The sequence below is a fragment of the Phymastichus coffea genome, unplaced genomic scaffold (assembly GCF_024137745.1).
Source record: "Phymastichus coffea isolate CEN01 unplaced genomic scaffold, Cenicafe_Pcof_1.1 PCOF00003, whole genome shotgun sequence".
In the NCBI taxonomy this organism is placed as follows: Eukaryota; Metazoa; Arthropoda; class Insecta; order Hymenoptera; family Eulophidae; genus Phymastichus; species Phymastichus coffea.
Window position 1 is genome coordinate 3,781,561 of NW_026706814.1, and position 26,134 is coordinate 3,807,694.

Here is a 26,134-nt window from a genome sequence, read left to right on the forward strand (position 1 = left end):
ACTATTCAAGTGCGAACTAGTTGATCGTCTCCCTTGCATTCAAGTATTTGACAAGGCTCATCGGTGGCCCCGCGCGCTCTTGTAAGTACCTGATCTCTCTCTCGCTAGCTAGCCGTTCTCTTTCTCTTTATCGCCGCACTGCCTTCTTTGTAAACTTATAAGCTGTATAAATATTATTTATTTTACGTAACCTATTTTCTTATTTACACCTGACTCTACAACTTTCCACGCTTTTTCGTCAGTGAATTTACTTAGAGATTAGCTGCTGTGTCCACGACGCTCCCGCGGGCCTTAAGGCGTAATTAAGTATCCGGGCATATTCTCGCGCGGTTGCTGTACACCCGCATCGAGTCATATAAAATAATTATTGATCTCTCGCGAAATAACGCGGGCAAATATAAACCCCGTTATAACTTGAAGCGCAATATTTTCCACTCATTGAACTATCAGCAAACAAAAAATACGTTTTGGGTTTAGTAGAATTTTTGACATTCAACTCTATACCCAATATAGGTATAAATAACAATAAATTTTACGTTGGTGATAAACCATCTGTAATCTTACCTGTAGGTAGTTATGAAATTGAAGGTATTGATAAATTTCTTCGTAAAACCTTAGAGCCTGAAATAACAGTGAGTCTGAAACCGAACAATACTTTACGTTGTGTAATTGAAAGTTCAGAAGATATCAATTTCCGTCCACAAGATTCCATTGGTCGAGTACTGGAATTTGCACGGCGTAAACTAGAAAAAAATGGACTCTCACCATTTGGATTTTCCAGTAAAAATTCTCAAACTAAATGCTCTGAGAGTTGAGTGTGACATTACCTCAGGTGCATATATGAATCCGAGTATGGTTCACGATATTCATGAATTTTTTCCTGCAGTACCACCTGGATTTAAAATTATCGAAGTTCCTTGAAATGTGATTTATCTCTCAGTTACCGTAAAGTGTATAGATAATTTACAATTACGCATCGTTGACCAAGACGGAAATTTAATAAACTTTCGAAGTGAAGTGATAACAATTAGATTATACCTGAAAAGTACATGATGGGAATCGTTTACAATTTAAACAGTAGTGGTGGCTATATAAGCAGTAAAATATACAAATCAACCATTAGTCGATTGAAAATAAAAGCGACAAAACGGCGAATTCCGAGTGTCGATCGTAATCGAAAAGCAAAAGGATTGACACATCAAAGCTTAAAGTTCTTAAAAAGTCTCGGCTTAAAAGTGATTTCTGGTGGAAAGTAAATTGCATTATTTTTTGCTGCTTTCAACGAAATAATGGAGAACGTTCTAGAAATACAGTCACCCGTCACCTTTGATGAATACTTGGCTCATTATGAAATTCATACTCATCAACTGTACACCAATACATCTTTCAAAAATAGCGATAAAATTCGCATATCAATCCAGCATCAATACCTATGTCTTTTGCCATCTTGTAGCTCATTGCGTATTTATGGTAGATTGTGCGATGATAAGAATGCAGTCTTAACGACTATTCTATTTGTGAACAACGCCATCTGTCATTTGTTTAAGGAAATTAAAAACGTTGATCAAACAACTATTATGAAAAATTGGCTATCACTTAACCAAGTCAAAATTGGATTGCTGAAAATGCCGGATGGATAACAGAAAATGATCAGAAATTAACGACGAAAGATATTTTGATGTCACTATTCCTTTAAACTTCATTCTCGGATTTACTAAAGATTATCGCAAAGTATTGGTAAACATGAAACATGAACTAATTCTCACACGATCAAAGAGTGATTTAAATGCCGTTATCCAAACACCAAAATTAGTGGAACTAGAAACAATCATCGAAAAGTTCAAGATCGATATAACACGCATCGAATGGCGCATGCCATACGTTACTGTATCGAATACTCAAAAAATTCGTCTACTTGATTTTCTGAAAAGAGAAAGAGGCATTTTAATGAGTTTTCGTAGTTGGGAATTATATGAGTATCCAATGCTACCTATGAACACAAGTCACGATTGGATAGTCAAAACTGCAGATCAACAGGAAAAACCACATTATGTCATCTTATCTTTTCAAACTAAACGAAAAAATATTTGATCAGTTAATACAAGCGTATTCGATCATTGCAACATTAGTAACGTAAAACTTTTCCTCAACTCTCAGTGTTATTCGTATGGTAATCTTAATATTGACATAAATAAGCATCAGTTTGCAATGTTATACGACATGTATGCCAATTTGCAGAAGGAATATTATGGTAAAGACTCTGAACTGATGCTAAAGAAATCTACCTTCATAAAACAAGTACCACTCATTGTCATTGATTTCTCTAAATAAAATGAGACATTGAAGAACTCTGCAGTGGATGTACGCTTGGAGTTTGAAACTAGGGAAAATATTCCTGAAGGAACTTCAGCGTATTGTCTCATTTTACATAATCACATCGTTCAGTACAATCCAATAAGTTGGGATTTAAAGAAACTTATTTAGGGAGTAGGGATCGATGTATTAAAGAGATGACTCTTTCCTCAAGCAGCTCAGTAGCAGCCAGAATGGAGTACGTAGTGGATATGCAAGGTTTCGTGATGCCTGGCAATATGTATGCCTTAAAGGAGCTAGTGATACTTCCACTTAACTGCGACGAAGAACCACTCGTACGATTATTCAAACCTCCGTTTCCATGGCACACACTAACTGAAAAATGTAAGCGTTATAATCTTTGGATGGAAATCTACTACCATGGATTAGAATGGGACTCTGATGAGTTCAAGTACGAAGAGCATAAATTAAATTCATCATCACAGACACGCTCAAAGACGCTAAAAAAATTTTTTTTCCGGAGATCTGAAAAAAGAGTGGTTAGAAATATATGACCTCAAAGTTTTCAACTTGAATGATTGGAGATATTCCTCTTTTGAAAATATGAAATCGGTTACTGTGTGTCCTAATCATAACGGTAAATACGTAAGGACATTCTGACATCAAAATGTCAAATTTATGAAAAAGTTTCACTTAAATCGTTACTGCATGGATTGGGAAGAGAGCGATGAAATTATTGAAGAATTTCTATGAATATTCGTTTAATGTAAATGACCTGTAGAATAAGATGTATTTTTTATCAATAAAAAAATTTTATTTAAGAAAAAACAATGTGTTGTAACGGGGTTAATACCGTTTATTTAATTTAAGCGCGCGATCGCATAGAAAAGCGAGCGTGATTACCTACACGTTCAAACACGAAAACCGGATAGCAGGAGGGAACAGGTGTCAGTCAACCAACTATCTACTAACGTGAAATGAATACATCGAAAATACTGTTAGTATCACAAGCAAGAACGTTTATTGCTTCTTAATGTTACACTTCATTCGGCCCGCGTGTTTATGTTTACATGCCGCGCACACGACAACAACATACAGTGTCGGATCGCTCGCCGCTCATAATTCGTAGAGTTATTACATGCACGCTTTTTGTCGAGTACGAGAGATTAGTTATAGATAATTCTATCGCGATCGCGAACTTAAGCTGGCCAGCTTACCTTATTAACTCTTGCACGGGAAACAAGTAATACGAAGAAGGAGGCTCGTACGGCACACGCTAGTCTTTCGGCAAACGGCTTTATATGCGGGCGATGTTGCCTCTCGTTTACGGTTTCGCCCTCGATGGCGAAACTCTCCGCTCACGCACACTCGCCGGACAGAGGCTATGTTACCGCTTTTCTCTCTCGCTTCTGCCTTCGGAAAACTTGGGGAAAACGTCCAAGGTATTTGCTGCACGGCTCTGCGATCGGATTCTAATCTTCGACTCCTCTCAGGCGATATCGATAGTTGATCTTTGACTACCTTATTTTCATACGCGCGCGTTCCGGCCTGTCGCGTGCCGAATTCCCTCGTCACATTTTCCCCAACCGGTAGGTGCTGCCCTCGCGGGCAGCCGCATGGTTGAGCCGTTAGCGCTAACAAAACGTTTACCGTCACAGTGTATATTTACTATACCCCCCCCTCTACTCCACTATTTCACGAATTAATAATAGTGAATTAATAATAATAAATTAATAATAATTAAATTAATAATAAATTAATAATAATAAATTAATAATAAATTAATAATAATTAAATTAATAATAAATTAATAATAATAAATTAATACAAAATTTATTAATAATATATAAAAATGCACTCACCAAGACAGGTAAGCACGGCGATGGTGTATCTCTTGGACAAGCACAGACATTTGGGTTTGCAGTAAGTATCAATGTGTTGCACACACACACACACACACACACACACACATACACACACACGATAACGCGTGATCTTAAAACACGTGCACACATACGGATGAAGTCGCGGCGGCGTAACGCCGTAGTCCAGTCACTTTTTGATTGTGTATACCTAACATACCCAATAAGAGATACCAAGAGCTATAAGCAGCCGTGGCTCACTTGCTAGAGGCTACGGTCTATCGATCCGTAGAACGCGAAATCGATTCCTCGTAGTGTCTGCTCATTTTTTTCACTAAATCTATGCATTACACGTAAATCAATTGATTAAATGCAATTAATTACATAAATTTATTTTAATATTAAAAACGCATTTCACATTTGGCGGGGGGGGGGAGGGGGGACTCTTGCGCATGATCTAACAGTGCTGATCTGATATCTCATACGCCTCAGATCACAGAGGGAGCGGCGGTGGGGGGCCCCTGATCTAAGAGTGCTGATCTCATAGATCATGCACTTCAGATCGCTGATCTGAGGCCCCCCATGATCTGAGGCCCCCTGATCTGTGGCCTGCCTAGTTTACCTACTTATGGATTTTCTGCGATTAACGCAAATAGTCGTAGCTTTCGACTGGAAGCGAATTTATTTATGGATGACAAGTTGTTTTCATACTCTCTTTCTGCCTTTGGAAATAACTCCCCACCCAATAGATTTCATAAATTTTAACTACAAAAATAGTATTTTCCAATTACAAAATTGGCTGTAACGTACGACTGGAAGTAATTTTTGAGGGTGTAATGAACCACTTTGAAGCTATTCTATACACGCTTTAAAGTGATTCATCATACGATGAGTTTGGTCATTTCCAGTTTGGTTTATCGCATTTTGAAACAAACCTCTTTTTGGGTTCTCGACTGTCAATTTTGTCAGTTTTTGAAAAACAATTAAGAAAGCTATATCGCATGACAAACCCATTGGATTTGACCTTGTCAGGAATTGAAAACGAGTTAAATACAGAGTCACGAAATGTGGAAAAAGGAAGATATATTTTATTGAAAGAGAAGAAATTTAGAATCTAGAAATCTAATATCATTTTCATGTCTTATTGGAACCAAAATGAAGAACCTTCATTGTTTTGCTAATTATACAGCCATTTATATACGACTCAATGACCTAAAACAATAAAGACAGAGATAGTCTAAAGTAATATTATTTCGCTTCAGCTATGTTTTCGGTATTCAATTTGCTAGTCAATTCTACGCACGTCAATTAATGAAATATTTATTTTTTCAAGTTTTTGAAATAACTGTTCTTCCTCGTTACGTCATTACCCAAGATGTCGATTATTCGCGGGGCAATGTTTGAATTTCGTAGTTTTCTCTTAGTAATCAAATAGGGGAGAGTGGGGCAAAACTGAGTGTAAGGCAATCCTAACAATTGGTTATATTTTCAAATTACGGCTTTATAAGGTGTTACCGGTAAAGTAGACCACTTATTCATCATTAGAGTCAAGCCTCTAGCTACATGCAACGATCATTCTCGAACAAATTTGTCGGTTATTGGACTTTTTATACATCGTCGGCTTTTTTCTCTACTTTCTGACTTCTAGAAAAAATGTATTTCTAATCCGGACGAGACTTTTTGCCCAACAAATAATAAGTCATTTTAAAGAGTTTTTCAAGATAAATATGTGAGTGCAAACCTGGAGAAGATCCAACACATTTTGGATGAGAAAACTTGAATTGTATTCAATGTATTCTTGGGGGCAATTTTGATTTGTTTGGCGAAGAAAATTAAAAATAATCATCTGATACCCATTTGTTGTTCACAGCCTTCAGTCATGGTTAGAAAATATATCAGAAAGACACAGAATGATAAACACGCCCATGAAGTTGTTTTGGAGGCTGTCAAAGCTGTTAAGGTTATGAATGAAAAATTAACAGATGTGGCTGCTCACTATGGGTTTAAAATCCCAGCACTTATCTACCATTTGAAAAAATATGAAAACTGATTTTTCAAAAGACATTTCGGTTCAGGAAGCGAAGAAAGAAAATCAAGTTTTTCCCATGTAAAATACTGTACTATAAAAATGAGATTTTTAGTTGCAACAAGTTGCAGCGGGTCTGAACTCGTTCTCACGATGAAAACGAGACGAAGAACATAAAAAATTACCTAAAACCACTAAAACTCTAAGAAGAAACTTCGGAACCCGCTGGAAATAGAGCCCTATCGTTACTTTTACGAAATGGACTGTGACCCACATTAAAACCGAAATCCAACTTTTATAAAAAATTTCCTAGTTATTATATAAATTATTGTTAATTTTTTCCACTCCTGATGTTTGATAATTATATTAGTAATCTTGATCTTAGGAGTCGTCCCTATAAATAAACTAAACACTTATTTTATTATAAACGTTTCGCAATTTTATTTATTGCCACCTCAGTACATCTGTTGAATATATATATTATTATAAATAAATGAATTCTTTCAATATTAATATTGTATTATAATATAAACATACGTTTTGTAATGTAGATAAAATTGAATAAATTAAGAGTTCTTCCGCACATACATAGTTTGTTATAAACATTACACTTTTAATTAAATAAATATTAATTTTTCTGTCTAATAATAAATATAAAAATAGAATAACAATCTTTTGTCAGTTAGGTAAAAATATAGTTTGTCAATTGGGTAAAAACACATCATGATCAGCAAATTAAAAGCTAAGTAACTGTTATGTATATAATGACATATCGTACTGTATATGAAATAAAAGAGAAAGACAGCGAGAGACACAACAAGAGAAAGAGTGTACTTGACGAGTGGGGGAAACACTGGAAGGAAAGGGAATTAGTGATGTATTGTAATAACTATGTTTATTTTTCGTACTGAAACTAAGTAGATTTTATGATGTTGAGTATTCTTGAGTATTGATTGTTTAAATATTTTGTGTCTTCCTGTGAATTGATGGTATTATCCGTAATTTTAATATACACCGACTCTGCGATGCATCTCTTTCTGTAATCAGTTTCTAAATGCATGATTTTTGCATTCTCCTAATCAAATTCATGTTCTGGATTATTCACGATATGGGCCGGTATAGGTAAAAGTTTAAATCTGGAGTTGACTGGATCTTCAATAGTTTTTTTCACGGAATATTTATGTTCACTAATTCTATTTTTGAGAGCTCTTTTGCTTTCACCGATGTAATTCGATGGACATTGTTTACACTGAATATTATAAATTGTGCCTGTTTTTTCCCATTTCTTTAATTTATCTTTACCTAGACCAATAATATTAGATAGCTTGCTTGTCATTTTTGGTATGCATACAATGTTACTATTCTTTAATGATGATTTGCATTTATAGAAAAATTCTTCTTTAAATGGAATTGGAAAGTAAATTGTCGGTTTATCGTTATTGTTTTTATTCTGTGTATTGTTATGACTATATGTATATTTTCTAATGCGATCTCTGATGCACACATCAACAAATTCCTCCGGATAGTCATTGTTATATAACATGTTTCTTACAATAGATATATTATTGTCATGGTGACTTTCATCAGACAACAATATCGATCTATCTATCAAGTTATTAACAATATTCTTTTTTTGTTTTAATGTGTGATTTGAGTTGTAATTTAAAATACGTCCCGACATAGTTGGTTTTTGGTACCAGTTAGTAATAATCCCATTATTTTTTCTAGTAATTGTTAAGTCTAGAAAATTAATAGAACCATTAACCTCTGTCTCATAAGTAAATTTCAAATGTGAATTATAATCATTAAATACTTCGAAAACACGATCAAAGTCAATGCTTCTGATGCACATTAATGTGTCATCCACATATCGGTAATAAAAAATTGGATTAATATTATATTCTTCTTTCAGAAAAACCAAGCATTGTGTCTCCAAATCATCCATGACTAGGTCTGCAAATAATGCTGATAGTGGGTCTCCCATCGAAGTTCCAAATATCTGCTTATAATTTGTATTATTGAAACAAAAATATGCATTGTTGAAAAGAAAATTGATAGTTGTTATAATTTCGTCGAACATCATCAACGATTTTCTATGTAATTTTTGGAACCTCTTGTATATGCTATTAAGAATTAAATATCTAGGTATACTTGTAAATAATGAAACTACGTCGAAAGACATCAATATGTGGTCCGATGGGATGTGAATGTTTTTGATACGTTCTTTCAATTCATAACTATTTTTAATGTGTGATCTAGGCAAGTCTATGGATTCTTTAAGAACTTTACTAATTAATTTTGATAGGAAATGCGTGGGAGTGTTAACTGTAGATACTACGGGCCTGAGTGGAAAACCATTTTTGTGGATTTTTGGAAGTCCATATGCTCTAGCTAGATTTGTATGTGATTGCGTTAGAAAAAATTGGTTAATGTGTATGTTTGGAAAATATTTTTTAATATAGCCTTTGTCATTAAAATTTGTAAGAAAATATTGGACATCTTTTTGCATTTTGGTTAATGTATTATTTTTTTCCCAGATTATGTATGTACTATTGTCTGACAACATCAAATTCATTTTTTCAATGTATTCGTTCTTGTATAAGCATACAGTTATGTTGCCTTTGTCAGCTCTAGTGAAAAAAAGGTTGTTATTATTTTTTAAAAAGTATTAGTGGCTTTGCGCTTTTTTTACAGTTATGTTGCCTTTGTCAGCTCTAGTAAAAAAAAGGTTGTTATTATTTTTTAAAAAAATATTAGTGGCTTTGAGCTTTTTTTACAGTTATGTTGCCTTTGTCAGCTCTAGTGAAAAAAAGGTTGTTATTATTTTTTAAAAAAATATTAGTGGCTTTGAGCTTTTTTTACAGTTATGTTGCCTTTGTCAGCTCTAGTGAAAAAAAGGTTGTTATTATTTTTTAAAAAAATATTAGTGGCTTTGAGCTTTTTTTACAGTTATGTTGCCTTTGTCAGCTCTAGTGAAAAAAAGGTTGTTATTATTTTTTAAAAAAATATTAGTGGCTTTGAGCTTTTTTTACAGTTATGTTGCCTGTTTCCTAGTTATTATAATTATTACGTTAATTGGAGTATATAAGATAACTGGACTAATATTTACCAATTCTTTTCTGAAAGTTGGGTCAGTGCGTATTTTTTCCTTCACGCTATTCATACTCCTTTCTGGAATCTCATCAGTCATTGGAAATATTTTAGACATACTTTCAATCATATCTTGAGAAGCCACAATTTCTTTGTCCGCAACGCGTATATGTTGACAGCGATGTAACTTTTTTTACAGATTATCTACTTTGATGCCCAAGGAGTTGAGTTTTGTTACCATTGTCTATTGCATTTTTGAAACACAAACGATTTCTATCACAGCATGAACATTCCAAATTCATAACTACCGATACAAATTCATAAAGTTTTTGCGCGTGTGCAGAGGCGATTTGCCTACTCGAGTGCTCGAGAATTTCCAACCGAGGAACGCTTACTCAGGTCGTTTATTGGTCTTTAGCCCTCCTCCCTCCACTCAATTTTTCGCTTGGGATTCAAGAGGCGTGCTTTTCGGAAAACCGCCTGCTACCAACGTGTCCGTTTGCATCCCCCTCTCCTACCTCTTTTCCATGCCAATCGACCTCGGCGCCCCTGTGGCTCTCTGATCCGCATGTTGAATCACTCGAAGTGAAACCCTCTTTTTGGGAGTGGCAGCCTCGGAAAACCTTGTCTTTCGATCTGCATTAATGGCGTAGTGGCCATGGGTCAGCAGTTATGCGCCCACGACTACACATAAAAGGTATCGGAGAGGGAAAATAAAAATAAAAGAACAAACGGCACCTCAATATCGTCGCTGCATTCGTTGGTAAATTGGTCAAAAAACTATCATTTTAACAACTATGTTTAAATCTTCATTCTCTCAAACACGCGGCATACAAAACTACGCATAAATTAGGCTAATAAAACATCATTTATTAGATCGTAAATTATGCTAAACACACTCATTCTGTCATCCGGTTTGGTCGTAAATATCTTACTTTCTAAACGCTCGAACGATTTACAGATGTCGCATAAAAACTTGGATGTGCTTAAATTCTAGATCAGGGCAATTAAAATCATCGGGCGATGGACGAGCAAACAGCCAAAAAAAAGTAACCAAAACGTATTCTCACTGTGTCTAGCAACGGCCTGTCGGCAGCCATGTTCACCATATGCAATCATCTGCCTTTTACCCGCGCGTTATTTTTTCGTCGTTCTGAATACACATATTTAGTAGCACGAATACCTATCTAAAAATCAAGGGTCGCGGAAGCTACCCGCATGCGTTTAGGCGCCAAAGCCGGAAATGCTGCGACCACTGCGACACTCTATACAGTATTATAGCGCTTCGATGCCCCTCCTAAATTCACTTTATTATTTTTTTCAACTGTGTAGTTATTATGATGTTTCCAATTCAAGGAATCCAAAGATTGGCTTACTACCTATAATCCAAAAAAAGTTTTATTTTGATCCATGTAGTTTTGAGAAAGTTATTTGATTAAAACCATTTGAAAAATGGTGGATTTTTTTGGTTTCCATAAGATCATATGTTTTTGACCGCTCTATGTGTAGTATACGTTAAATGTCACATAGAATAGGTCGAACCCTATTACCTTTCATCTGTAAAGTATCTGACTAATAATCTATTCAACTCAATTAAAGATTATGTACGGGAGTCTTTTTAGGGAATCTACTACGCCGATTGAAAAAATTATATGCATACTTATAAACGTTTATGAATCTTGGACAGTAACTGAAATCTCCCCCCCTCCACCCTCCCACAAACATTTCAAAACATGTCAAAAAGCTGGTATGAGTGTAAGCTCTGAAAGAGACTGTACTCAAAGTAATCTTTTACCTGCACGCAAATTGCGACTGCATACACGCATGACAGCTTTTTAACATTTTTTTTTTGTTTGTTTTACTACTATCAAAAAGCGCTTGCGTTCGTGCTACTGTGAATGAGTCGCCAAAACATCAAAGAACCAATAACTTCACCCAATCCTATTATTCATAGGATGGATCCTATTATTAATAGGGAATACCAATTACTGTTTGATTTGATAAAAGTACAAGAGTAGAATTCCTTGACTCCAAGTTTATGGCAGCAGTTTTAACTCGTGCTGAGTCCTTGTATGGAGGCCAATAAACAGATTCTTTATCGTCGGTCAACCATTTGCTTGGTACTACTCGTACCTCACCTTCCTCATCTTTTATGATCGAATACTTCTTCATGATTTCTGGGGATGAAGATTAACTAAGAAAATTATTAAATATCACATTTAGGTTCCTTAAATATACAAGAGGGGTCAGCCACCGTGCGCCTTGGGCTGGTCTCTGCTAAATTTTACTGGGTTCTTTCTCGGTAAAGAAAGCCGGCGCTAACTTTCACAGGCCGACGTTCGCTCTGGTTGGGGAGGATGATTCAAATAATCGGACACTTTGATTAACTAACATTACATATGGCGATCTCATTTATTGACGCCCTTTTACAAATAAACGCTACAAGATTCACTTCGCCGTGGCGAATGCGCTCGTTCAGCCTTTCGCGACTAGAGTTCGCCGGATCACGCGAGCGAGATCGCTCAGTGTGCGCAATAAAATTACGCTTAATAAACTGGAATCTGTAAACGAGCGAGAGCTGGCGCGAGAGAGATTAAATTGGCTTTAAACCCACTGGGCATCGACGGTCCGTCGGTAGAGAGGCGACGCTGGCGAAAGCGGAGACCCGCTGGCAACGGCGCCTTGGCGACGATGGAGGTGGCTGCAGGAAGGGCCGTAGCACGGCCTCTACTCCGTAGTCGACGTATGATCGCTGCGGGACTGGCTCTGCTTCCGTATTAGCTCTTCCTCACTAGCAGGTATAACTGTCGCCCTGATGGCAGTGGTTCCTCTGCAGCAGGAACACTCTCCAGGAAGGTCCTCTCTAGGCGGCCCTAATTACTCCAGAGCTCGCGCCTAACTGCCCTTCTTCTCTCTTAATTTCTAACCCTCGCGCCGTCGCGCTTCCACTTCTCTCGCCGTTAAAAATCAGTCAAAATCGCTCTCTCTCTCTCTCTCTCTCGCTCTTCTCGTTCTCACTCGCACTCACGGCGACACTTCGCCGATCGTCGCGCTCCTCTCTCCAGATCCTACAACGACACAAGTATGTAGTCGCTATATAGTGTACACTTGGTCGTTGCGTTCACGCGAGGAGAGTGCCGCACACAGGGCCAGCGAGTATCGCCATAGCCCTGTCACAAATATATTATTTGATCAGAATTATATAGAATGACTCGATTACAAGTTATTGGGTTAGCGTGAAAAACACAGTGTGCATAAGCGATAAAAATTAAAAAAATTAGCTATCCCTACCTCAACTACTTATTAATCAATCATTCTGTTCAAGAAAATAGTTTCTTCGTTTATAAAAAGCAATATCTGTACGAAATTTCATAATGATTCGATTAAAATAAATTGAGTTATCGAGAGAATGACAAATAAGGTCTTTTTTTAAGAATGAAAATTTTCCTCGCGTTATATGCGATACAATGACTTGAAATCGCTTTGATATTTTAATAATGCTATGACACACTGTAAATTAAATGTTATTGAATTGTCATTTCGATTTTATTCCATTTTTGTATGAAATTTACTTTTCCTACTATACAAGTGAATTAAAAGCATCTAGATACTTAAAGAGAGAAACTAAAATAACCTAAGATTTTCTGATAAAAAATCTAAGCGTTAAAACGTAGTATGATGCAACGATTGCCGAAAATCGTTATGCCTCGCGCGGACCATCAAGCGTGGCTAAGCGTAATAACCGTGATCGGCTTAGGTTAGAGAGAGAGAGGGCGCGTTAGGGGCAACGGCCGGGAGGGGAGAGCTAGCGAGTCAGTATAGCAGAATTCATCAGCCTAGCTGCATCGTTTTCTTCCACCGAGCATATTGTTTTCGCAGTAGTGCCAAGCTAATTATCGGAATAACAATAAGATTTTCTGTGCCGAGTGTGTGAGTGAGTGTGTGTCTTACACCTCGTGCACGGCAACTGAGACGGCAATAACAGATTCGCAACAGCATCCACTGCGCAACTCAACAACAGCAACAAAAGCCGGTTGCAGAGGCAGCTCGTTGCTCGCGTAAGCGGATGGCCACCGTATCCTCATCAGCTCTGCGGTAATTGCGCTGCACTTTTGAATTTGTTTTGCGTGCGATCCCGTGCAGTGTGCGCGGTGAGTTTTGTAGGCATTGTCGTGCGTGCGATTAGTCCGCGACGTCCACGGAATTAACTCTCTCCCCGTTCGATTTATTTCGTAGATACGGCGTACGTTCAGACTCTCGGTAAATCATCCTGTGTATAGAATTGACCTCGTTCAATAAAGTGATTAACTAATAATAAGAGACGATCTTATTATTTCGTGTCACCTTGTCCGGTGTCGGGGTTTATGTTTACGTTTTGATTCGAACGCGCCGATAATTCAGCAAAGGTCGCGAATACTATAGAAAGAGCTGTTCGTCAACCGAGTTGTCTGCTGCGGCCGACGGAGCGCTGGTAAGCAAGCGCACCAGCGCCTCTAGCGGATAGTTCGAGCATCGAAGTTGGATTGCTACGAGTACTCGGCGCATGCGTACACCGGCGTAAGATGAGTCAGTGTGCTCGAAGCATACAGTTAACAGAGCACCGGTTGGCCGTTGCGGTAATTATAATTGCCTGGGATTTGCGACTAAACGGTAGCCTGTTACAATGAAAAAAATTAAAAAGAAATATTCATACATATAATCATGTGACACTTTTTTTGCACCCATCATTAATTAAAAACACATTGAATGAGTCCTTACACATTAAATTAAAATAACTTTATATACACACAAATTACATAAAGATTTTGCAAAATAACATATTTTGACTTCTCGGACCTTAAAACATACATCACCTATGATATTTTTTGAAAATTTTTTACAATAAAACAAAGCTTCCTCTAACAGAGCGCAATAATAAATGGATTCAGAGGAACATATTTTTATAGTTTAGGTATTTACTTCCCCATTGCATCCCTGAAATAAACCCAGAAAAATGAATGAACGAATGTTACGTTATAATTTCGTTTGATTTCCCACCAGAATCAAATAAAATTTACAAATAGATTGGTTCTTGATTACTGCTTTTCAATCAAATTTGAAATTATGTTATGAGAAATATTTATTTTTATTTTCGATGTGATATACACAAAAGTATAGATTTGAAATAAAAATTACAACGTGAAGATAGATATTCTCTTGTATGTTTAAAGTCATATTTTTCAAAATAAAAAATATAATTATTAGTAGTATAAAGATTCCTAATCAAATTCTTACAACTACCATTATAATAAAAATTTATCAACAAAGAGTGACAACAACAAATATCGTAGTGTTCTAAGTAAAGTATATACATCATGTACTTAAGTAATACCGTTACATTTCAAATTTGTAATCAAGACTAAAGCAGAATTGCTTAGAGAAAAATTTGCAGAAATTCTTCTAAAATAGCGTTACTCGATATTGTCGCAACATCTTACATTTTCTCGCCTAAGAGAACCTTTCTATATACGCAGAGGCGAAATTTCAGTAGCGACATCTCCTAAATTAGACGAAAATCCGATCAGAAACTTAAGAATCTTGATAAGTATGAATTATTGGAAATGTAATAATTTCATTCTTGTAAGGGATTTTAAAAATTTTGCATAGTACTTCTTGACACATCCAATATTCCGTATCTTTTGCTTCGCTTACAATGTTAATACCTAATGCCCCACTTGAAAAATTTTCCAAGGTATACAAATCTTTTCTAATTACATGTTTTCTGCCAATAGTATACAAACAGCTACCATTTTTTATAAAATTTAAAACAGTATTTATAGTTCCTTCCTGTAACATGACACAATTATTTCGATCGTCGCATATGTCAATACGATATGATTCACCAATGTTTAATATTTTATATTGTGTGCCGCGAGGACATGTATCCATCAAAATCCCATTGTATTGTACTTTCTCTAATTCCAAGATTCCTTTTATTGTACCAAAGCGATATTTTAGTATTTTTACAGATTCGTACTCTGCTATTCATCTGGTAATTTGTTGCAATGGTTTTTTCTCCTTTTGCGAATAAATTTTTTAATAGAACAAATGTAACTTTCGAATGGATATGCACTAAAAGATTGTAACGGGCCATACTTTTCCACATCTTTTGTCAAGTGTAACAAACTATAAAACATTGAAACTAACATTATTTTTGCCATAAATTTCTTCAAAGGTTTGCAAGAATTGTATAATTAACGACTGAGCGAATCCAATATTACTAGGTTCTGTAATATAAGATTTACTTGAAAGAATTACGATACTCGTATGAAGCAAGAAAAAGTTATGATATACGTCAAATTTCAAAACATCTTTCAGAATAAACGAACCATAATATAATAAAAAATGTCGATATTCCGTAGCTTTCCATTGTTTCTAATAACTTAGAGACCTCGAACATCTATTAAAATCACTGGGTAAAATATATTTCATATTTTCGAGTCTACTGGAAATTAGTTTTAGGAAATTAATTTTTTCATGCGAAAATTTGCAAGTTTTGTTTTTTCGGTCTTTGTCACCTATCCAATGTCTTATAAGCTGCCTCATGATACCAAGATGCACTGAATGCATAGAATCAATAGGAACATTGAAAATCAATCCCACATCTGGCAATTTATTCAGAATTGTTTCTCCGTGTTGATAAGCACCCAAGTAATCTAAATTTTTGAAGTTCAAATCGGTTCTTATGCGGTCATTACAATATCTAAGAAAATTTGTTGGATCAGATATAGAAAAAAACACGGAATTATGATATTCACCTTCTATTCAACATTTACTACAGCTAGACTAACCAATGTGACCTATTGTACACAGAATGAATGATTTGGCAGGTGCGTCACAAATAAATCCGTAAATTTGCATGCTATATTTTTTGTCTTTATAGTCAAAACCATTTAATATTATTAGTATAATTTCCTCAACAAATTTTGATAAATACATGTTAAGATCTGCAGGCTTCTTAGAACCATAATAAATGCCTATTACATGTACAGACTTTGAATGAAAATCTTTAGAAAGAATTGTCCAAACACCTTTTCCTGATGACGTTCCAGTAATAGAAGCACCTTCGATATTAATCATAAGTTTGATAGTCTCCAACGTACAATTACTATCAGAACGACTTAAAATGATATTTTGAAGAGCGTTTATAACCTCAAGATGGCAATAGTGACCGATATCCATAGCATCAATATGTGTAAACTTTGGAGTTTTCAAAAAGTTCTTGGATCTTTCGGGAATGGAGTATTTGTATGTGTGTTAAGTATTGATAATAATGATTTTAAAGCATTATGGCGTATTTGAAAATCTTTTGCCCATTCAGTTATGTCGTTTACGAATTTTTTATTATTTAGTTGAACAGGATTTTCCAATGCCAGATCAAAATCTAAGTCTGTATCACTATCACCATCCAAAATACTTTCAGCTTCGCTGTCACTGTAACGATATATTTCGGAATCAAGAGAACTACAACTACTTTCCGAGTCATATACATCCATTTCATTCTGAATAATAGTGTTTATATTCGGAATCGATCGATTATGATCTACATTGTCTAGTTCAACTAAACGAGACTCGGATACACAAGTGCTTACATTTTTTTTGAGTTTTCCAGGAAAGCTGCATGTAATAAACAAGCTGCTTTCATAGCTGGTATCGTTTCGTCATCACTTTCAGGAGCAGATGTCTGATTAGGCGAAGTAATTTTCGAAACAGCATCGTATACATCTGATTTAGTCTGCTTTGTTGCTAACTGGCGAAGTTGTTTGGTTGATTGAGGATTTCGTTGTCGATTTTTAGGCATTCTCTCTGTTTAACAAATTTCTGTATAGACCAAAGTAATAATATTATGTTTATTTCGTTTATTAAAAAAGTTATTTTACACAAATTTCACACCTAGATAAGTCAACCTTGACGGTAATTTTTTTCTATGAAAGTATATGTAGAAATTATCGTTTGCGAAGCCCACTAGACTTGCCTAGTTATTGGTAGTTACCACATAACCTCAAAAATCATAATATTATCTATAACATTCTACTATGCAAGAATAAATTAAAAACAAAAACCTGATATATATTTTCGAATAGAAATCAGTTTTCTGAACAGTACCAATCACACTTATCGCTTTCAATAACGATGTTTTTAATGTATTTTTTATGTAGAATACGATGACATTATTCGTATTAGCCTAAAGTCTGTGGCGCCGTTGAATCTCCCACCGAAAGAGATTCGCTCAACTATGCTAACTTCTGGATCAAAGTACCGAGCGCGCAAAATCACTTCGGTCCCGAGCACCATCGGATAGTGCAGGAGCACAACCAACGTGCGAGCGACAACACGCGCTAGTCTATAGCTATGACCGTTCGCAAAGTCAGTCGCAACGGATTTCTTTTTTCAAGTGATGAACAGCAACGCAAGCCACGAGGCAGTCCTTCTAGACTAGTTTATCCATGCATATCTTTTGCTACATTTTACTTATTGCAAGTACATTGTAAGTAGTTCGAGAGTATTAATGAATTCACTCAAATTGACCACAGTCACTTATCCCAAATTAAAGCTTCCTACTTCACATAAACTTTGTTAACTCCAAAATGGTGACTGACATACGCGCGTGCATCGCTAAGGTCTTGCACGGCGTGCTCAGAATTTTTAGTATTACGAGTGCGCAAATATTTTTTTCTCATTGTGAAGTGCTGCGACTTTCAGTGAAACCAGTGATCTATTCGTGTGGGATGTGACTCTTGGTAGTTTCTGAACAATTTCGCTCGCGGTACATGTAACTGCTGCCTCGAATGTAGGGTATGTTAGTTCCGTCATTCCGTTAAAATAAAGCGCCGCGCCTCTCGGGTGCGTATTCTAGTAACGCATCCGAGCGTACCATCGTCTCTCGCTCTACGTCTCCATCAACAGGGGGCAACTCTCGTCCTTCCATAGCATACTACCTGTAGCAGTCCTGGCGCGATCTACGACGCTTTACCGGAACGATAAACTACTTCCGAGCATTGATTCCACATGCTGCCAAGCTAAAGGATCCCTTCACAAACTACCTCCATGATGCCAAGAAAAACGATAAGCGACCGATCAACTGGACAACGTAGGCCACTGAAACCTTCGAGGACTGCCAAAGAAAGTCTTGTCAAGGCCACGACAGCCTGCTTCCGCGCACTCAACGCACCACGCAGGCTCAAGACAGGCGGCTCTTCCACAGCCATCGGACCATTGCTTGAGCAACTGAAAAATTCCGTATGACAGAGAACTGCTGGAAATTTTCGCTGCAATAAAGCACTTCTAGCACATTCTCGATAGACTATACACTAGATCAACTATACACTACACTTATAACAAACTGCTCATCAAATTTCTTGACCAACTGCCAGACAAAGCATCGCATCGATAGTTCCATCAACTCGATTACGTCAGTCAATTCTGCGTCAAACTGAAGAAAAAGGTAGAATGTGTCGGGGGACACCCGTTTGGAAAGAAGTTTTCTTCCTCTACCCCACCCCTCTCTCTAGAAAAGTATGGCCCCTCTAATCTTGATTATTAATGCAATAATGATAATATGCATAATATACAAGTTATTTATAATAGATGAAATGAATAAGGTGTTAATTTGTAAATATTAATCCTTCAATTATTTATTAGCATTCTATAGGAATAACATTAACTCAGACGAAAAATGATTACATAGGTTTTGCTTTACATTTTTTTTTTATAGAAACGATGTTGCAATTACTTTTTTAATTACCAATAAAGTTAACGATTTTACAGTAGTTAATAAAAGTAATTATTAAATAAGACAGTGAGGGAGTTTGTAACTTAATTTTGAAAAATATGCAATATATCAAGAATTGACATTCAAAAATATTAAAAAAAAATCTTCCTTTTAAAAATTTAAGACTTTCTGAACATGTATTTTAGCCAATTGGTACTACATATAATTATATCTTAAAAAATATGCTATATTTATAAAAAAAAGTTCAAGCATAACATAGTGTTTTTTTCTTCTTGATTTGTTTAAACAATTGCATTTACAACAATTCCTGCCAAAATTATCGAAAAATGTGTGGCATATTCGGATTCAACGGCTTAAAATACATAAGAACAACTAAGAGGCAATAGAGAGCGCATTGGCAATGTTTGATATTTTGCCAGTCAGCCTCTCTGCACAGCCTGTGATAAAGCATTCTTTTCCAGAAGAGGTAGACGAGAATGCCAGAGAGAAAGAGAGAGAGAGAGAGATTAATTCAAGATAGCGTACCCGTGGAGAGAAATTTGGGTATTCCAAAAAGCACTTTACATCGAAAACTACACAACGTTTCGCCTATTGACTGTACAAAGGGTCCACTAACGGTTTTTTCTAATGAAGAAGAGAAAGACATAGTTGCATGGATTATATACTCAGCTGAACATGACTTTCCTGTCACCAAATGTTACTTATTGGAAAGTATACAAACGTTTTGAAATAACAGTGATAGATATTATAATAGAATAATATAATAATATATTATAAGATATAATTATAATATAATATAATAAGATATATATAATATATATAAGATATATTATAATATAATATAATAAGATATATATAATATATATAAGATATATTATAATATAATATAATAATATGTTAGAATTATAATATAATAATATATTATCAAATATTATAATATATTATAATAGAAAGACACCTTTCAAACGCAATAGACCTGGTAAGCATTGGTATAGGTCTTTTTTGAAGAGACACAATAATTTAAATCGAAAGAATTGCTCAAACTCTCACCATTACAAGAACTTTAGTATCTGAAGAGGAGATACCAGAATGGTTTGTTACACTGCAAAATTATTTGGAGAAAAAAAATTTATCAACGATAAGACCTGAGCGAATATTTAATTTAGATTGCTGCTTTTCGTTTTGTACCAGATGATAATGAAGTTATTGCTGAGAAAGGTGCTATATCTGTATACCAGATAGCAGGCAACTAAAAAACCTTTCTCACTGTACTCTTTAGTGCTTCTGCTTCTGGAAAGCTTCGACCGTTAATGGTCTTATTCAGATCTAAAACCCGTCCCACTGAAAAGCAAATCCAGAGTTTGCCTGGAGACTGGGGCATTGCGAATCAGGTTGAATGACAGGAGAGTCATCCTGTCATATAAGGGAGCTAGGTTGGTGCACGCCGCCATATTGCGTGAGCATTTGATTTCGTAGTGCGCAAGCGCGTATCATCGACGCGGGCAGCGCGCTTGTTTATTGCAAGGACTACAAATCGTGGTAAGGCTAGGCACGCGGTACGCGCGCTTGATGATTCAACTAGTTTAATAAATTTTTAGTTGATATTTTTTTGAAAGTGATTAGTAGCTAATCCGATAGCATGTGATTTTATATGTTGACGGTCATGCTTCTCAATTTACTCTTCCTACCATTAGATTTTGTAATGAAAAGAAAATTGAATCAATAGCTTTCTATCCTAATTCTACACATATAATACAGCCGTTGGACGTGGGAGCTTTTCACTCTTTAAAAAAATATTTAGAGGTTCTTAGAAAGAGGAGAATTGACAATAATAAACGTAACATACTGTCTTGATTCCCTTATGATTTGATTAAATAATAAATTTTGTACTGATGGATCAAAGGGAAATAATGATAGATGGAAAATCACTTAGTTTTAATTATATTCAGCACCGTTTCGTCAGTACATTTGCTGACCTCTTCAGGCTTTATTGATAAAAAAACCCAACAAATTATTAACAATAGAGTTCTCACAAGTAATTTTAAAAGTACATAGTTATAAGTATGTGAGTATACCTGATTTCTCTCGTAATCAAGTTATTATAGGCTAACACGAATAAATCGCAGCACAGTCAAAATTAAAGTGAGAAATCAAGTATTTCAACTCATATATATACTCTTCATCTATTGTCCCTTCCTCATCGATCTTAATAAAGGCTTATAGGTGTAACTAACAAGGGAACCACCCCAACCCGACCTCGCTGATTTAAATGATTTTGGGATATGTTGTAGTTCTTGAAAAAAAATTAGATACGTGTTTTTTTTATCGGCCCATAAGGGCTTTTGAGGGGTGAAATCCACCCTGAAAATCAACCCCTAAAATCATTTTTTTTAATATTTCTCAGCATCAAATGAATATTTTTCAGTAAACTCAACGTTAAAAAATTTCTTATAAAAAGGCGCTTTTAAGGACATAACATTTATACCGAAGGGTTGCAACCCCCTTGTTAATAGGAGTAAATACACTATATTTTGTACTGTTTTACGACATGTAATATAGTGAATCAGCTCGAGTGATTTAAAAATCGCACTGATAATGAGAAAATACCAAAATTAAATTGACGTGTTTTCGGATTTAAAAAAAAATATATTTAAGGGGTGTTTCACCCCCTAGAAACGACCCCCGTCAAACTATCAGCAGGTTAATCCACGTAACCCTGGGATAAACAAGTTTAATCGTTTGTTATTTCTTGAAATAATTTAATCCTATGCATGAGCGAGCTACCTCAACTAACCAACCTACCTCCAACCTACCAAACCCCCATAAACCACCTTTACCGAACCACATGCAGGCTAACCCACCTAATCCTGGGAAAAGCAACTTTAGTCGTTTGTTATTTCTTGAAATAATTGAATTTTACACCATAAGCGAGTTATCCCAACTGAATCACATACCTCTTATTCATCTACCCCTAACCTATCTAACCCCCACCCTTATAAACCACCCTTACCGAACCACATGCGGGTTAACCTTATATAAATAGCGAAAAATAAATGTATTTCTTGAATAACATTCATGCTGCATAACAATATGTCCCAAGTATTACAAATTTTATGTAATAATTATTATTTTCTTTTCATTATAAATACATGTATTATATGTAGCACTCTCCGTTCATTAAGTAAAATTAATTCCAATTTTGAGAGCCAACCCGTTGTAAAAATAAATCAAACACTCATATTAGGTTACACACGTATGTTTCGTTGGCAGATATCCAACCTCATCAGATCTTTATTAACAATAAATGAAAAAATGGTTACAAAAACAAATATATATAAAAAAAATTAAAAATCACACTAACAAACATTTACCTCAATTTATCAATCACAATCCAATTAACAAAAATTAAAGTATCAAACTCATCTTCTAACTTTCTCTCACACAAATATTCAAATTTCAACTCCGACAACAACTATGAAATAATGCAAACCGACCGGTGTCTGTTACCTTTTATATCAAAACAAATCACAAATATATACACACTTAAATGTATCCCCTCTCATATGTCGAGAAGAACCGGTACAGTCAGCATCACTGCACATCAAAACAACATTCAAAAACCTTCAATCAAGTCAATCAGATAAAATATCAAACAAACTCTTATATTGCTTACTTAGCAACTTACTATCTTCTTGTCTGTTTATAGTGTTGTCAGATAAATTAATGTATATCATTTCTGAAATCAGTCTCTTATAATAATTCGACTCTCTATCCAAAATTATTGTGTTATCCCAGTCAAACGCATGCGAAGGATAATTTTTCAAATGCATCGGAATAGGAAGAGATTTTTCTATAGGTGTTTTACTATGTTCATCTATGCGTTTTTTTAAACTTCTCTTAGTTTGACCAATATACACAGAAGGGCAACTGTCACAACAAAATTTATATACTATATTTGTCTCATTCCATTGATCCGGTGCATCTTTGCCCAGTTTTATTATACTATCCAGCTTATGATTAATTAGTGGTATACAGTGAATATTAAATTTTTTCAAACTAGAGTTACATAAGTGAAAAAATTTTTTATGAAAAGGTAACGGTAAAACTATTGATTTAATGTTCGTATTTTTTTCTATTCTCATGAGTAGTAACACTATTACGGAAAATATGTTTACGAATACGATCAGATACACATGCATCAACAAATTTGTCAGGATAATCATTATCTCTTAAAATGCCCTTAACAATTTCAATATTTCTATCATGAAAAGTTGAATCAGACAATAATAAAGCTCTGTCAATTAAATTGTATACGATATTTCTCTTTTGCTGAGTTGTGTGGTTCGAATAAAAGTTTAAAATTCTGCCTGAACAAGTCGGTTTTTGGTACCAATTAGTAACAATTTTATTATTTTTAATTATTAACAAAATGTCTAAAAAAGCTATACTATTATTAAATTGGATTTCATGTGTGAAATTTAAATGACTATTGTAATTATTAAAAATATCTAACACCAATTGTAATTCTTCCTTTTTTATACATAAAATTGTATCATCTACGTATCTAAAATAAAACAGTGGAGAACAGTTATATTTTTCACGCAAAACCCTCAAACAATCAGTCTCTAAATCATCCATTACTAAATCAGCAAACAACGGCGATATCGGAGAACCCATAGGAGTACCAAAAATCTGTTTATAAATTAAACCATCAAACTGGAAAAAAGTATTATCAAACAAAAATTTTATCGTATCGACTATTTCAACAAACGGTATTTTAGAAACAGAGTGAATTTTATTAAATCGTCTATCAAGACTCTCAATGACCAAATTACACGGAATGTTTGTAAATAAAGAGCTGACATCTAAAGAAATTAGCATATAATCCGACGGTATTATTATGTCCTGGAGTTTTTCTATAATTTGAAAACTATTATCTATATGTGAATGTGGACGTAAGTTGCATTTTTTTATTTCTTTGTCTAAAACCGTGGACAAAATGAACCGGGCTATTGATAGTTGAAATAATTGGTCTAAGTGGATATCCAGTTTTGTGAATTTTAGGAAGGCCATAAGCTTTTGAGAGTACCGTGCTGGTTTGCGTGAGAGCGTATTTATTATACTTAAATTAAGTATTTATTATACTTAAAAACATTATAAATACAAAAAAGATAAAAATAATTAATAACGGCTATAACGGGCTTATTACGTTTATTTAGAGAGGCGGGGGCCGTTATAACGTCGGAACACTTACAGGCTCCGACTTTACACCCGCTCTGCCGCACGGCTAGGTGTCATTCAGGGAGCGGGAATCGAAAGAATACCGCGAGGGAGATTAGGTAGAACTTCTCGTATATTATCACCAAGTAGAACAAAGGAGAATTACCGAGGTCGAGTCGCAAACGCTAGCGCGGACGAACGAACGAGGAGAGCCGCAATTACTCTTGCAGACAATCTCACGCGCACTCACACTCACTTTCCACTCTCGGCGCGCGCCCTGTCGTGTGCCTCGACGAAGTTGCAGACACGACGGGCAACGGTGTACACAAAGGGAGGTACTCACGGCGCTCCGTCTAGTCGCAATCGCGTATACACTAACTGCAGCTTCTGGGTAGTCGGTGCTGGTGTCAGTCTACTGCGATGATGTTTCGACGAGAAGGTAGATCGGGCTGTTGCTGGCAGAGATCGACTAGATAACGAGTCGGCGAAGAGCGTAGTCGCAGGCGAAGAAACACGTGTTACACGAGCGCGGGAGGGGATCGGCAGGTTAGGTATGGAGGTGTTGTCGCTAAGGCAGACGACTTGGTAGTGGAGCCGGTTGGCGGCTCCCGCTCTTGCGGGGGGGTAATGTCGGTTCGTTAACGACTGATGGGGCCTTACGCGTCCTGTTACACGGCTTATAAATATAAGATTTGAGACTAAAATAAATTATAAATAATTATTAACTATTTTGTTTTTTGAAATTAATAATAACAGTTATAGTATCACTTTTTTTTTAAATATTATTTGCATTGTATTACATATAGCTGTGTATAAAAGAGTAATAATAATAGTTATTATTTTTTAAACGTTAAGTTAATTCGTAATAAAGAAAAATAGCAAGTAATAACAGTTAAAAATTATTAATTTCAAAAGTGGAAGTTTAATATAGTTATTATTATTTTTTTAATCATTTACAATTTGTCAATGAGGAAAGAAATTATAACAGATAATTGATTATATTAATAGTTATAAATAGTTATTATAGTCTCAATTCCTATACTTATAAACTGTTTACTTTTTTCAATTTTCACTTGTGGTTTAGTTTAATTTTTATTGGTACTTTACTTTACTGTACACTTTATCTTATTTACAATTTTGTTTTATCAATGACTCGAAGAAGATAAGTTATATCAAATCTACGCCCCTTACGATAATATGACATCCGATACATATTTTATTATTGATAGTAGTTGAAGAAAAGTCAAGTATTTAAAAGTTAAAGTTTTTTTATAGTGCTGGATTTATAAATAGACTTATTTCTATATTTACATACAAATTTCCCGAATACGAAAATATAGTACATAACAAGAAGAAAAGTTTTTGTCTACTACGTAAGTATTTACTATATGTCACTTATCACATCTAATTTTATTCAAATATTTTGATTTGTAAACATATGAAATATAACTGTTAAAAACGTATGATCGAATTCTATCTATAGACTAGGTTTTCTTTTGTCTTTTGTAAAATTATTCAACTACAAAAAAGAGTATTTATATCTTGATTTTGTTTTAGATTAAATTTATTATTAGCATATTTTCCAAGTTTACAAATACCAGATAGCGAGATTAATTTCATAGAAATTAAATTGTCAGAAAAGTTGAAAGAAATATTAATAGATGCCGTGTATGAGTTTACTGATATTGATATGATTGTTGAACAGACGTTAAATTTTCATGAAGATTATAAAGATACTAATGCTAAAATAATCGAAGATGAAGTTCAACATCACTTTCCTGATCCTGATTTTGCACCAACAAATCAATGCACAAATGATGATGAAGAAATCACATTTGATAATAAACAAAG